The following is a 14,464-nucleotide window of genomic DNA, read 5'->3' on the forward strand; positions in this document are numbered from 1 at the left end:
GATTGACAGAAGCCAGCCGTAGACTGTATCCGAGATGTAAGATCTCCTTAACAGCAAGTGATACGGAAGCATCTCTGCACTGAGACCAGGAGCGCACAGCAGGAGACAGTCTGTCAGGCCCTGAGAGGGACATACATCTTTTGTTTAGTAATGCAACATGTAAAATTTTTAATTTTAACATGTTAAGTTTCTTCATTAGGGAAACTGTACATATTGGTGAATGTGGCCAACATCACATCTATGTACAAGTTCTTTAAAAATGAGAACCAATAATGAGGATAGATTCTATGCCTTGCTTGTTACAGTGTGTAGTGTCTTGTGTAGTTATAGCCCACTGCTGGAATGACAGTTTGTACACATTTCAAGAAAATTAGAAGTTACATGTGAACACCCCTCCTTCTGCAACACAATAGTCTCAGTGATTTTCTTCATCACCTGACCTGCCTGCAGAACACAGGAGGTGGTGGAGGGGAGGTGATTTAGGTGCTCCTTGTTTTCTTCACATGAGCTTTCCTGATGTCATCAAACATGTGGTCCACTGATAAAGGCTGCCATCGCTCACCATAGCTAACAAGCAGTGGTGTGGTGTCTGGCAATATTTATCACACGTGATGTAAAAGTCAGAAGTTCTGGTTTGAAAACTAGCTGTCTTAGTTTTATAAGCTTCTGCTATTTTCCTTGTGTCTCGAGCAGCTCATTCTGTTTCCAACAATTGGCTCTCCTCATCTTTTCCCATATCTGCAGCTCTTTGTCCATCTTCCCTTCCCTCCTGCTCACATAGTGCTGAGCAGCCGTGGAGTTTAATACTGTCCTTCCTTTCCAGTGTCACCTCGTTAACTGCTGCGGTCAGTCCTGCAGCTCCCGTGCAATGACATGTATCTGCCGCCCCCACCTCCTCCTCTTCCTCAGTGACTGCGTCCGATTCCTGCAAACATTCCTTCTGTTGCAGCGTGGTGTGTTCCTGGTTGTCAAAAATCACTTGCTTTCACTTTCAGTTCTTGCCCTGTGGCTCATGGCCCGGTTAGACAGTGGTAGACTCAATCACCTCCAGCTGCCACAAACTCTTCTGGGGTGATAACATCTGTTTCCTTAAGTTTTGCTTCTTTGAGGACCAAGGTGAAGTCTCCAGACACTTTGCTTCACTGTCAATTGCATTCCGCATCCTGTGGCCAGAGCAGCAGCCAGCCGCGGTGGGATGGGAAGGACAGCTGAACAGGCAGCAGGCAGTCACAGTCCTGTGGCCACTGCCTCGCATCACACACACACATCCACACTCAGCGAGACTCTGCAGGTACTCAAGGCATCTTCTGTCATACTCAGGGGCACAAAGACAGCATAACATACAACAGTACCGTCAAATCCCTAAACCAAAGCATCATCATTATGAAAAGTCATCTGTTGCAGAGGGATGGAGATGTAAAATACTCCAAATAGAGTAAAAATAATTGACTACAAGTTTCAGTCCCGAGGATTGTAGGCACTTAGCATTGAGAAATCAGAAAGTCACTAAGAATGATTATAGTATTTATTGCCCTAACTTTGAGCATGAAAGAGGGAGTTCTTAATGATTAAGTCAGCATAGGAGGCATGGGCTGGAAATGCTCTTGGCTCATCAGGACAAATGCTTACCTTGATCAGACCTCAAACTGGAGGGAAGTTAGTTTTTGGTCTGCAAGCGTATGATTCATTGTTCTTTACACAACGCATAGTTTTCTGCTCATGGTTGGGTCAAGTCAAAGCCAGTCTCACTCTTAGCATGGTGCTATTTAGAATCAACTTGGCCAGCCACTGGGTCATCAGGTGGGGAGCCCTTTAGTCCCTTCTACCTCTAGAAATTTTGGCAATGTGCCTATTTACTAGCCAGTATACAGAACACCAGCACATTCCAAATGTTCACTGCAAGGCCAAATAAGTCAGAGCTCACTTCTCAGGGCATCTTACCTCCACACCCCTGAAGGCTTATTTCCCCAAACATTCCCTGACCATCTTTTTCTCTCAGGTTTCTAATACTGAGTTTGATCTGAAAACCATTTTCCAAGCCATACCTTCTGTCTGGAGTTCCTTGGAATAGGATTTGCTTTTTTCAAGCTCCAGATATCCATGGATTGGGCAAAGATATTCATTTAAGCTAATGGTGCCAACTGGGAGCGATTCCACTCCGCTCCACCCCACCCTGCCCCCGGGGACATTTGGTAATGTCTAGAGACATTTTTGATCATCATAACTTGGGTGGGTGGGGGACACACTATTGATACCTAGTAAGTAGAGGTCAGGAATGCTGTTAAGCAGCCCACGTCCTACAAGGCACAGGACAGTCCCCTCGATCTCCAAACTGTTGTCTGGTTCAGTATGTTGAAAAACTCTGCTCTAAGTCAGTGAATAAACATTGGAAAGGAGGATGCAGGGACTGTCTGGTGACGCTCATATACCTTGCAGCTGATCCAAAATGAATAAATTCTTTAATGCATACCCTCTCCTTTATAAATGAACTGATGAGTGAGGAGGTGTTCCATTAAGTCCTACAACTTAAGGACCAGAGAGATGACTTTTCCTCTGCTGGTTTTAATGGAGATATTCTGACTTCTGTGTGTCTTACAACTTTGGACATGATAGTGGTGGCTTTGAATAAAACTCAGTGTCAGTCCTTCTCCTAGTTCCTTTGTTACTGCTACTAAACAACAGCAACTATTGAGTGTTTCCTCTGTACCAGGAACAGCTAAGCACTCATCACCATCTAACCTTTTTTAACCTCTGGGAAGTCTGGTGAGCTAGGTGTTATTCCCACTGAACACTACCCATGAGGAAACTGAGGGTCATAAAGGTGAAAAGTCTTGTTCAAGGTCATCTATTTAATAAATGACAAAGAAAGCACAAAGAATCCAGGTCTGTTGCCTCTAGGAGACTTGACTGCCTCTCCCAAAGCAATTCCATTTATAGACTCCATCTTTGTTGTTATTGATACCTAGAGAAGAGCAGTGAGGGAAGGTTCATAAAAGGAATTATTAGATTTAGAAGTTGGCTCATTGTGTTGCCAACTTCATGGAGTTGTGTTCCCAACCTAGCTTGTCCTTGAAAGTGCTAATGTTTATACTGCAGAATGAAGAGTCCTTGTGATAGACTGTAAAAATGGCCGCAATATTATGCAGCTTATTCCATAAAGAGGTGTAATCTATTTCTCCACCCCATTAATCAGGACTGGCCTTGTGACTTTCTTTGGCCAACAGGAATGCAACAGAAATGACCTTGTATGAATTCTGAGCGTAGGTCTGTGCTTTGGTGCTCCTGGAACCTACCACCACCATGTGGACAAGCCTTGGCTGGTCTGGTGAGTGGTGGGAGACACATGCCCCAGTTGCTCCTGTCACCCGGGTGACCACCCGTCAAGTACCCACAGAAGCAGAGCCATCTAACTGGCCAGCAGCCTATCATGATGTTTGAGGAATCCCAACGGAGATAATAGAAGACCAACAAATGGGCAGGGGCTTTGTTCTCTATTCTGCTGGGTCTCCAGGATCTAGAACAGCACCCTCCATCTAGAAGGTGCTGAATAAGTAGCCATGGAATGAATGAGAGAATGGAAGGCAGAGAGTTGAGACACTGATTCTGACTTTGTGGCAGGACTTTTCCTTACAGGATTTCTTATAATCTTCACAACTTTGAGAGAAAGGTACGCTTCCCATTTTACAGATGAGAAACCTCTGGCACTAAGAAGGGAAATGATTCATATAGATCGGACAACCAGTAGGTGGCCAAACCTCAGTCCTAGCCCAAGTTTTCTGAATTTTTATCTTAAGCACCTTCTTCAATGTTAGAGTTCTTTTCTCTTTTTGACCAAGATGTTCCTATGAAGACCCAATAAAGGTATCATTACGCATATGCATGTACACACACACATTCATGCACACTCCTACACTCCTTCACACAATGGTTGCATATGATTCCAGGTGTCACAGACCCCCAGTGACTGTGTAAGGAGCCTTTTCCTACACCAAGACCAGGAAAGGCACCTGTTTCTTGCAAACTTGCATTTTGTTTCTTTTCTTTAATTACATTGGGTTATCAACTAATTACTGCTTGTGAAGTCCTCAGGAAATATCAAGTCTTTGTTCAATGATAAATATGTTTATTAGTGTAGCTTTGATTTTAGAGAGCAGCCAGGGACCCCGGAAATCAGCAAGTAACGGCTGTGTAGGGAGGCTGGCAGCTGACAGGCATGCGGTGGTAATACTCTTAAGGTGCCTCAGCTCTCTGCTTGCTGCATCTGTCCTCACAGGGAGTTTGCGCATTTTCAGAAGAAAGGATTCGTTCATTACTAATTGATTGCTTTTCTAGCCCGCGTTTCATCTTTCAGTGTCTGCTTGCCTTTCATATGCCCCCTGTCCAATCCAATACCTTTTCTTACACCGGGTATGTCTACCTCTCCTTAGGGGGGAATAGGGGCTCCATCTCAGCTTCATTCCTACCACCCCTAAATGTTTCTATCAGGTGCCGTCTACCCTTCCTGACCTTACATCTCCAAGGAAGTCTGTCCCCTCCAGAGCTGGCTGCATGGGTGTGCTCACGTGACCTGTGCAGGCACATAGGGCCTCATTGCTCAGATTTCTCCCCTCATTTGGTTTAATGTTCTGTTGCTACAGTTTTAATGGCTGATATATTCCATTTGGTGGGGAAAAATTCCATCTAAATTCTGATTGGAATACACTTTGGAGATTATCTCTGTCCTCACCAGAAAGCTGGGAAAGACCTGAACATCTTTGAATGCAGGATCCAGCTTGGAGAGAACCTTGTGGATGTAGAAGAAAGCACCTCTCCAGAGCAGGCGCTGGCCGGCAAGCCCTTACCCAAGGCTCATGTCTCTCCTTTGCTTATGAAGGCCAGAGCCACGTGAGGGACCCATCTGCACCCTCGGAGGGGGGGTGGCCTTGTACTGTCCTGGCGGCTGGAGGATCACTGATTGCTAGCAGGAGCTTCGTGAGTAGTAAGACTGCAAGACATAATGGGAAAGATATGGGTCTTGGACTGTAGTGAACTGGTAAATGTTTAACAACTGGCTTTTCAAAAAAAAAACCAACCCCTGATTTGTAATGTTGACCACTTCCGTGGTATAAACACTTTCACTGTGGCCAATTTCAAGCTACTAATTTAATGTAATTGAATGAGGAGTTGGGAAGAGGTGGACAATATCACACCTTGTACAGCATCCCATCATACAGATATAAGAGATGCAAATAACCTTCACGGCATAAATAGACAACAGTAACACATAAGTACTTAGGAAGATGACTTTAAGTACTCTGTTATGAATATAATTTATTTAATTGTAAGTTTATATGATTTAGGTCTTAATAATAGCCATTTGCAATTTCCTGATAATTTCACAGTTAACTCTTTCAAACCAATATGAGCCAGAGCTACCATATCACTGGTCAGACAGATGCTGATCCTAATTTCAACTCAGCCACTTACCAGCCATGTGACCTAGGGGAGGATAGGTCATCATTTTTAATCTTCTTCCTCCCCCTCCCTCCCATAGAACACAATGTTAATGATGTGAACTATTGCATTAGGATAATGCAAACCTTAGACTAGACACAAAATGCCACTGGGCTAGGGCACCCCACCTGTTGCTCACCAGATGGGGGGTGGTAGCAGGTGGGGGCAGTACTAATTGTAGTAATTGTGTGGATGCAACAGCCACCACACAGGCTTCTCCCACGCAGTTCATGTATTCAGTGGGTGAGCACATGCGAAGCATGTAGTACTTAGTGTAGTGTCCGGCACCCACAGAGCTTTAATGTTGATGGTGGGAGTGGAAGGGACAGCAGGGGTGGCGGTTATTGTATAGGATACAGTGTACACAGTGGTTGTAAGTCAAATCGGGATTCAAATTCCAGATTCTTCACTTACTAGCTGTGTGATGTTGGACAAGTCAATGAACCTTTCTGAGCCTTAGTTTCAGTAAGTGTAACACAGAGCAAATAATAGTGCCCCACTTAAAGGGTGTTATAAGAATTAGATGAGATAATAAGGGCCAGGACGGTGATGATTCCCATAATATCATCAATATCGCAGGTGATTCTGAAGCACAATCCCACCTGAGACCGTGACCCACTTTACTGTGGACCTCTGGGTCAGTCCTCATGTGCCCAGCCTGCCAGTCACCTATTTCAGGATTGGGCACACAGTAGCAGGTTGGATAGTGATAAAAGGCTACTGAGAGCTTGGCCCTCAGACAGAGCTCCTCATTCTTCCAATGGGAAAACTGAGCCCTGGATCTGTAGGACCAGATCGCAAGTGCTAAAGAAATTTCAGCCTGTGAGCAGAGCTCCTAAGCATGAGGCCTGGCAGTCCTGTGGCCGGATATCACGTGACCATGTGGTTAGGTGGTCTTTTGTTCAGGGGTGTGGTGATAATGTGATCTCCTAATTAGAAGATCTGATACTCACGGGGTTCTGGGATTACATGACTTGCCCATCTGGGCTTGCAATGGCCCCCAGATTCTTGATAAAGGCGTGAGTTTTCCAGAAGGTCAGCAGAGGATGGTGAAGGAGTTCAGGTAAGCAGATTCAGAACTGCGCTTCATAATAAGGATGACGTACACATGCATGACCATTGAGCATTTGAAATGTGGCTCTTCCAGAAGAGGTGTGCTCTAAGAATAAAACATAGAATGGATTTTGAAGACTTAGCATGAAAAAAGGTAAAATATCTCATTAATAATTTTTATATTGATTACATCTTGACATGATATTATTTTGGATAGATTGGGTTAAATAAAAAGCTACCCAAATTACTTTCACCTGTTTCTTTTCACATTTTTGAAGTGTGCTAGAAGATTTAAAGTTACATTTGTGGCTTGCATTGTATTTCTCTTGGACAGCACTGTTCTAGAGAAGTCAGGCAGGAGAAAGTCATTGTTAGTGTCAGAAGCTCTGGGCTCTTCTGGGGTGTGGAAATCAGGGTGCAGACTCCAGGGATGAAAGCTACTGAGCTCTGATTTTTGTGGGGCATTGGGCAGAGAAAGGCACTCAGCCACAGGGCCTCGAGCAGACAGAGGCCCCTGTTCTGGCTCTACTTGTCTCCATCCTGACTTGCCACTGGACACCATCACCTCATGCCTGATGACTCTAATGGTCTCTTCCTAACTGGCCTCCCTGCCTCTACATTTGCCCTCCGAGAATCTATTTCCTTTTACTCATGGCCAGAGTGATTTTAAAAAAATACTTGAGTCCACTCCAAGGGACTCACTTGAACCCTGTGATGGCTCCTTCCTTTGGAATTAAACTCAAGGTCCTTATAAGCTTGGTCTGGAAGTTTCTCCAACTTTTGGCTTTCTACTGTTCTTCTGCCTCATCATCCTTCATTCTCTGCCTCACTTGGGATGTTCCAGCCGCATAAACCTGCCTCAGGGCCTTTGCACATGCTATTTCTTCTGTCTGGAATACTCTTGCCTAACATCTTACTTGGATAGTGCCTTCTTATGCTTTGGTCTCAGCTTAGGTATTATCTCCTCTAAGAAAACTTTTCCATCCATTCTAAGAGCCCCAGTTTCCTTCCTATTACCCCACTGTTTATACTCCTCTCATTATCACAGTTGATATGCATGTGCTTACTAAATTTTCCTGTCTGTGATAGGTCCCATGTGATAGTCCATGTCTGTGCTGTATCCCCAGTCCTAGCCTGGAGGCTGTCACAGATGAGGCACTGAAGGAATTATTTGTTGAAAAAGGAATAAATGAATGAAGGTCTTTTATCTGAACCAGGACATAAGTTCAATACCAGTCTTAGCAAAGATGATTACTGGAGAAGAGCAGAGACCATGGAGTGGGATAGGAGGGGCCAGCAATTCCAAGGGAGGGGCAGGAGGGCACATGGCTAGTGGGGCCCAGCCTGCACCCAACAGGGTCCACTGGCTCTGCCTCATCTCAGGCAGTGACTTCAAAGCCCTTCACAGGAAGCTAGTCAAGATGGGTTGGTCCCTGGAGGTGTCACTGGCCCCTGGAAGGCCTGTGCCAAGGTTTGATGAAGCACCTTCCGTGGCAGGTCTCGTAATTAACTGTGGCCATGCAGTGTGTTCGTGCAGATGTAAATCTTCAGCAGATACTTTGGGGCTTATCTGCTAATGAAAACTCCTTGGCATTTCTGTAAGCATATTATGGTCAATTACAATTAATTCAGTTTGCATCGACTGCCTTTTTCCTTATGCAAAGATTGTGCAAATTGAGTGTGTGAGCCGAGGGCTCCGAGGCCTGTAAAATCCATAATGGTTAGCTTTCGGGAATGGTGAAAAGAGAATAAAACCATGGGCTGTCTGAAATTTACATCAGAGCAGGAAGAAACAGGTCAATAGAAGGAGGTTTCCTGTGCTCAGATGAGTTGGGGCAGGCATGTGAGGGGACAGGGCAGGGGTGCACCTTCCTGCTGCCCCAGGTTACAGGGTTGCAGGCTGTCCCCTTGCTCTAGCAGTTTCTCCTTGGAGCTCCATCACTGCATTCCTGGCTGCAGCCTCTTCAAGTCCCACAGGACCTGATTTCCTGACTGAGGATTCATAGCCGCGTGACTCATGAGGACTTGTTACTGCTGCTTGAGGAAGATGAGGTTTTTTCTTTGTTTCTTTCCCACAGCTCCAGGAGAAAAGTTCTGAAAACAGCAGGTGTGAAGTAAGCTTTTAAAATTTCAGCTTCTGGACCAGCTGACATTTGTTGAATATGAACAACGTGCCAAGAATTAGACTCAGTGCTTTATGCAAGCTTTCTAAGTATGTATATGCATACCACATGAGCCTGTGAGCTAGATATTCCCAGTTCACACATTTTACAAATAAGTTTAAGAGAGGGACAATGACCTGTCCACGTTATACAACTCGGAAAAGCTTGGTTTGAATCTATGTTTTTAGTCATCATTTTGTATGGTCCCTGGCATGTCTGAATCCCGTGGAAAGTGATAGTGTTGGTTTTGTTATCCAGATCATCTGCAGTCAATGCCTGAGGAAGAGAGGATTGTTTTGTCTGTATCTTTTCTCCTTTCCTGTAAGGGAAGCCGAAGAATTAGTTTCTCTATGGAAGTCAGAGAAATTAGCTGATTGGGTTTTCCTAGACAGAGATGATGCCCATGTGGAGCTGTAGCCATCTAGAGGATATTGGGGATGTCTCTCAGAGGTGTCTCTCCCCAGAAAGGTGATACACCCAGCTCAGACATCCAGAGAGCAGCTCAGAGGCTGCCTGAACAATACTGAGTTATGATGGGGTGTAGATTCAGCTCCTGTAGAGGTTGCTGGTGTCTTGTCCAAGTTCCCTTACTCTTACCACTCAAGTGCATGCCAGCCCAGCTGCCTACTGCACCTGAATCCTTGTCTCAGGCTCCGCTTTTTTGGAAACCAAACTCGGATAATTATTAACTTCAGGCATAAGTTTGCTGCAAAAAATGTTTTATGACTTTAAAAATTGCTTATTTTTAATTGTAAGAGTAAACATGAATCCATTCTCACAACCTTTACAGTTACTTTCAAAGTCCCCCCTTGACCTTCTCTTCCCTCCTCAGAAATGGCCATTGTCATAGTGTTTCTCCTTCCAGACACTTTTTACATTTATACACACACACACACACACACACACACTCACACACACACACACACACACACATAATCTACCCTACAGATAAACCAGTAATGTACATTTTTACTTCACAAGATGTTTTGACTTCTTTCCATGTAAGTACACAGCACTTTGCCTTACTTCTTTTAAATGCTGTGTAAGATTACAATGTATGAATTTATCTTACTTTACTCAATTTCCCACTGTTGGTTGATATTTAGATTAATCCCAATTCTATGGCTTCAACTTCGGGGGCTTCGTCCCTAGAACATGGACTGTCCTAACAAGGGCCCATTTCCTCAAATTATGGGCTCTTCTCTGCAATCACTCTCTTGTGAATCCTGAAACAGCCACATGTTGGTTATAAAACGAAGACATTATGAAAACCAGAAAGAATTTCTGGGGAATTCCAGACAATGTAACATGACTGCTCCAAGTCCCTAGAGGACCTGAACCAGACTCTGAAGAGGTGGATTGGGACAGGATGCTGGAGAGAGAAGAGGGGAGGGGAGAGAGCAGGGGGGTAAGGACTGAGGAAGAGGAGTTGTTTTTGGTCCCAGACTCTTGAAGCTCCATTTACTAATATATCATAAGACCACAGAAAAATTGATCCCTCCTGCTCCATCCAGATGTTGCTTTCTTGAGTTCTGGCCTTGCCCCCATAGCTCTTACCACATCAAGGAAGGGGATAGAAATTTAAAAAAATAGCTTTTGCTTTAATAGGATTGAAATCCCTTCTGTTGCATTCTACTACACCATCTCAGCCATGAAGCCTGTTCTGGGAAGCACAATTTATTAGGTTGAACTATATGAAAATGACATTTTGTAGGTCAAAAATGGTGAAATACCTTCAGTTTCATGTGGTTCAACTGAATATTTTTGGGAGCAATTCAGATTTATCTTTTAGATGATGGGGTTGCAGTTGACTGTATGGCTGCAACCTCATGAGATTCTCTGAGCCAAAACCAGTTATCTAACCAAGTTCATTTCTATCTCCATGTCTCAGTTTCCTCATGTGTAGAATGACTATAATTATGCTAGTGCACAGATTTGCTGCAAAAGAAAATGAAATAATGTATGTCAAATACTTAAAATCCTGCGTTTCTCATAGGAAAAGCTTAATAGAGTGTAACTACCATAGTCATCTGTATTACTGAGCAATAGGAATGTCAGTAGAGAAAGGTACAGGGACTTAATCTTTACTGAGTGACTATTGTTTAACTAGCACTGGCTGTACATGTTACATAAGCTTCATTAAAAACAAAAACATGCTGTGTGAGACTGTTAATATCCCTCTTTCCAAATGGTGAAAATGAATCTCAGAATTGTTAAGTAACTTACCAAAGATGGAAAATATACAGAAGTATAAGAGTCATATGAGACATGATGAATACATATGTTTAATTGGAATTCCAGAAGATGAGAGGGAAGAAAATGAAGCAGAAGCAATATTTGAATAGATTAATAGCCTGAATTTTCCACAGATGATGAAAGACACAATGTATAATTAACCAAGAAGGCGAATCCAAAGACAACCATACTTGGTCCACAATAAAACTGGTAAAAATAAAAACTAGAGGGAAAAAAATCTTAAAAGCAAAGGAGAAAAGGTATATTACCTTCAAAGGTGCAAAAATACTATATAGAGCTCACTTCTTAATAGAAATTAGGCAAGTAGAACACAATTGAACAGTAACTTTAAGATATTTAAGAAAATAATTGCCAACCTAGAATTTGATACTCAGAATTTGATAATTTGTACCAGTAGACTTGTACTAAGAGAAATGATAAAGGATGTCTTTTAGGCAGAAGAAAATGATCTTAGATGGAAACATGGGAATGATGAAAGAATGAAGAGCCACAGGAGGGCTAAATATGGGGATGCAGCTAATGAATATTGACTATACAAAGAATGGTAATAATGTCTGATCATTGCAACATTAAGACAAAAGGGGACAGAGAGATACAAATAGAGTTGAAGTATTCTAGGATTCTCATAATGTCTGGGAAGTGGTTAAAGTACTACTATAAAAGAAATAATTCAAGGGTGTTGAAGTCTCTAGGGTAACTTGTCAAAGAAGGGGAAAGGAATGTATAGCTAAATATGCAACTGAAGGGAAAATGGAATAGTAAAAAATACTTGATTAATCTCAAAGAAGGCAAGAGATGAATGAACATAGGACAGATGAGAGAATTGAAAATAAATGACAGAATGTTGGATTTAAGCCAAACTACAACAGTAATTTTATTAAATATAAATGACCTAAATTTTTCAATGGAAAGAGAAAGATAATTTTGCCATAAAAGCATATACTGCTTACAAAGTATTTGCTTTAAATATTAAGACACAAAATTTGAAAGCAAAAGGGTGCAATTATTATCCAAAAGATAACTGGGATACCTATTATATATGACAATGTCTACTTTAACAAAACACAAGATACAGACATTTCCTAGTGATAAAAGGGTCAAATCACCAAGAAAATCTAACAACTCTAAATTCATATGTAACTAATGAACATAGTTTAAAAACATTTCAAATAGATAAATCCACAGTCATAGTTGGTGACTTTAATGTAATTTTCTCATAGCTGAGAAGAGAACAAACAGATAAAAAAATTGGTAAGGACAAAGAAGATCGGGTTAATAAATGACCTATTTTACATAAATTAGCCTAATTTGCTTAATTGACTAAGCCTAGCTGATTTAATTGAATATTAATAGAATACTTTCTAACATCATACATGGACTATTAAGTAAAATTGATTATTTTGGCACAGAAATCAAGTTTCACCAAATTTAAAGCATTAGAACTATTTAGCACATGTTTTTTGGCAGAGTGGAATTGAGATAGAAATAAGTAACAAAAAGAAATTAGAAATGCTCAAATATTTGGAAGTCAAACAACTGACAAATAATCAATGAGTCAAAAAATAAATTGCAGTGGAAATTAGGTATTAGAATAAATGATAATAAAAATAGGACATTTAAAAACATTTGGAATGCAACTAAAGTTATGGAAAGAGGAAATTTACCATCCTATATCCATACATAAAAGAAGAGAAGAAAAACTACAAATTCAAGATTCCAGTATTTATCTTAGGAAGCTAAAAATGAGCAAAATAAATGCAAATCATATGATTAGAGAAAATAATTAAAAACAAATTAATAAACTAGAAAATAAATATACAATAGAGAAAAATTTTAAAAAGTTGATTCTCTGAAAGACTAATGAAATAGACAATTCTCCAGCAAGACTAATCAGAAAAAAATTAGAGAAAGTAAAAATTATAATTTTATAATGGGGAAAGAGATAACATAGATCACACATATATAGATGATATAGTGTAAGACTTTATACTAATACATTTTAAAATGTAAATGAACTAAGAAAACCTCAAGAAAAACATAATGTATCAAAACTGAGCTGAGAACAGACTATCTAAATAGTCACATATTAATAAAGATATTTAAACTTTAATTCAAAATGTTGTAAAACACAACATTTCTTCAAGGCTGATTATTTTATCAGTGCAAATTTAAAAACATTTAAGGAAGAAGTACCAATATTATGTAAACACTTCCAAAAGATAGAAATAGAAAAATAGGGATACTGTGGTGTTAGTAAAACCTGACAAGAACATTATACAAAAGGGAAACCATAGGCCAACTATTTAATATAGATGAAAAAATCCTAAACAGAGTATCAGCAAATCAAACTGAGTAGTATATAAAGACAGTAATGCATCTAGACTAAGTTGGATATATTCCAGGAATTCAAGGTTGGTTTAACATTTAAAGGCAGTCATATTATTTAGCATACTAATGACATAAAAGGGAAGAAGATTTTGATCTCAATAAATGCAGTGAAAGAATATTTAAAGTTTAACATCTAATCATTATAAAAACTCAGCAATCCAGGAATAGAAGGAAATTTACAAAATCTGATACATAATATCTACAAAAAATCCTACAGCATGAGTCACATGCGTTAATGGAGATGTGGTGAAAATTTTCTCTCTGAAAAGGGTAATGAGCTGAGGATGACCCCCATTGCTATTTCTAGTCAGAATTGTACTAGAGGTCCTATCCAATGCAATCAGTCAAGTAAAAGAAATAAAAGACATAAAGATTATGTAGAAAGAAATAAAACTATAATTATTTGTAGGTGACATGAATGTATTTGTAGACGATTCAAAATAATTTATAGTATACTTAAAATTCACAAGTGATTTTGCAAGACACCTGATAAAAAGTATTAAAAATAAATTATATAAACAAATGGAAAATAAAAAAATAAAGTGCTTTAGTTTACAATCCTATCAAAACCCTCAAATAAATCAAAAGCTTTATAATACCTATGGACAGGAAACCATAAAACGTTGAGGAAAAAAATTAAAGAAAAAATAAAGAAACTGAAGGATATAATATGTTCATCCATTGGATAATTCAGTATTGTAAAGATGTTAATTATTTTCAAATAATCTGTGGGTTTAATTCAATTCCATTAAAAATCTTAGCTGTTTTTTTAATTTTATGTGTGTGTGTATAGAAATGACAAACCAATTCTAATATTTATTTGGAAAAATGAAGTTCCCAGAACTGCCAAGACAATTTTGAAGAAGAGCAAAGGTGGAAGACTTACACTCTCAATATCAAGATTTATTTTAAAGCTACAGTAACTTAAACTGTGATATTGTCACAAGACAAAATAGAGAACAAATAAAGATCCAGAAATAGATTTGAATATATACTTGATTCATGACAATGGTGACATTGCATTGTAGTGCAGGAAGAATGCCCCTTCAATAAATTGTATTTGGCCAATTAGATACTCATATGGAAAAAAAAATGGATTTGGAGTTGTATCA

The 14,464-nt window shown here is 40.2% G+C and overlaps 1 pseudogene; it reads right to left on the reverse strand.

Moving 5' to 3' along the window:
- Positions 1-299: 299 nt before the first annotated feature.
- Positions 300-14,464, reverse strand: part of LOC118920152 (ubiquitin-like-conjugating enzyme ATG3) — an 89,670-nt pseudogene continuing 75,505 nt past the window's right edge.

This window comes from Manis pentadactyla, chromosome 5 (genome assembly GCF_030020395.1).
Source record: "Manis pentadactyla isolate mManPen7 chromosome 5, mManPen7.hap1, whole genome shotgun sequence".
Lineage (NCBI taxonomy): Eukaryota > Metazoa > Chordata > Mammalia > Pholidota > Manidae > Manis > Manis pentadactyla.